This window comes from Salvelinus namaycush, chromosome 13, assembly GCF_016432855.1.
Source record: "Salvelinus namaycush isolate Seneca chromosome 13, SaNama_1.0, whole genome shotgun sequence".
NCBI lineage: Eukaryota > Metazoa > Chordata > Actinopteri > Salmoniformes > Salmonidae > Salvelinus > Salvelinus namaycush.
Window position 1 is genome coordinate 40,271,827 of NC_052319.1, and position 2,265 is coordinate 40,274,091.

Consider the following 2,265-nt stretch of genomic DNA (forward strand, 5'->3'; position numbering starts at 1 on the left):
GTGATGTGGACACAGCAGGGGGAGGAGCAGAGTGGTGATGTCGACACAGCAGGGGGAGGAGCAGAGTGGTGATGTGGACACATCAGGGGGAGGAGCAGAGTGGTGATGTGGACACAGCAGGGGGAGGAGCAGAGTGGTGATGTCGACACAGCAGGGGGAGGAGCAGAGTGGTGATGTCGACACAGCAGGGGGAGGAGCAGAGTGAGAAGAACATCTGGTGCACCTGTAGAAAAATGTCATCCTTCAGTGAAGGCCCCACACACCTGGTAACGTTGGTCCCTTGGTCCACACTGTTCTTTAACACTACTTATGAGCTGAGGAGTGTTCCATTTTTCTCTACTTCTCTCACTCAATCCATTCCTTTTAGTGGGGACTGAGTAGTGAAAATGTGCACAGTTCAGGGAGAAAGAGTAAAGAATTTGTCTGGGATTCACTGACAAAAGCGACTAATAAATGTAGCATGTACTAAACAGCCTGGACTACTGTGTACCAATCGCTCAAATGTCAGGGTGTGACGGGTCATGCTGTTCATCGTGTTAATACACCGTCCTAACACATCATGTAGATCTCCGGGGCCTGGGCCCCGCAGGCGATATCAACAGTTGATTTAATGGACTAGTACTACAGCTTCGCTCTGAACAAACATGTGATGACGGAGAAATATGATCCGGAGCAGTGTGGCTACCCATGTATATTATCCCCCCCCCAAAAAAATCCATGTATTATCTCAACACAAAAACATGTATTATCTCAACACAAAAACATGTATTATCTCAACACAAAAACATGTAATATCTCAACACAAAAACATGTATTATCTCAACACAAAAACATGTAATATCTCAACACTAAAACATGTATTATCTCAACACGAAAACATGTAATATCTCAACACGAAAACATGTATTATCTCAACACCAAAATATGTATTATCTCAACACAAAAGCATGTAATATCTCAACACGAAAACATGTAATATCTCAACACTAAAACATGTAATATCTCAACACCAAAATATGTATTATCTCAACGCGAAAACATGTAATATCTCAACACAAAAACATGTATTATCTCAACACCAAAATATGTAATATCTCAACACAAAAACATGTATTATCTCAACACCAAAATATGTCATATCTCAACACAAAAACATGTATTATCTCAACACCAAAATATGTCATATCTCAACAGAAAGAAAACACCCTGGAGACAGGACCAATCTGACTTTCCCATGACTAAAGGTTGTACATCTTCGCCGAAAGGCTTATCCCTTTATTATCCCTTTCCTCTGTCCTCACTCATCAGCCATGAAGATGTCATTGAGAGCTCAGGGCCCGTGATTGTGTGTGTGTGTGTGTGTGTGTGTGTGTGTGTGTGTGTGTGTGTGTGTGTGTGTGTGTGTGTGTGTGTGTGTGTGTGTGTGTGTGTGTGTGTGTGTGTGTGTGTGTGTGTGTGTGTGTGGGTGGGTGGGTGGGTGGGTGGGTGGGTGGGTGGGTGGGTGGGTGGGTGGGTGGGTGGCTTGGGTGTGTGTGTGTGTGTGTGTTATTCGAAAAGAAGAGAAAAAACTATAACCATTCAATAGAACTGAATACTATAGGCAGTGGGTTGGTGATTTTATGTCTATAATTGGCTGTGTCTACAAACAAATTATGTTTAAAATAAATCACAGACCATTTGGGAGTGAGGGAAGAGGATGTGAAATATTCCAATGTCCCGCAAGACTCTTCCAGTCAACACTAGTTAGAATGTGTTTTCCATAATATTTTGGTAATATAAAAACTGAAAGCGATTGTTGGATCACAAAGCTCTTCTATTTGAAATAGCTCAGAGATATACTGCTTTCTCCCCCACTTTCAACGCCCACTCTCAACGGCCTGATATCCATTACTGATGAATAGGGTTGCCAAATTCAGCTACATTTCCCAAAATTCCCCGGTCTTCCAGAAATCCTGACTGGAAGATGTCTGGAATTACAAGGAAATAAGCAGGAAATCTGGGAATCCTCCAATCGAGATTCTGGAAAACCACAGAATTTGTGAAAAGTAACTGGAATTTTTGCTGTATGTTTTTGCTGTAACATTTAGTGGACTATACTGCTGTAGACTGCTCTAGACTGCTCTAGACTGCTGTAGCAGGATTGAACTTCAACTGTATCCAAAATAATGACATTGAAATGTAGTTTGAAAGTGTCATAGTTGCTCACCTGTTAAGGCCATGATGATCACACTAAGGCAGGTGAAACGCCTGGAGGTTTCTTAAATC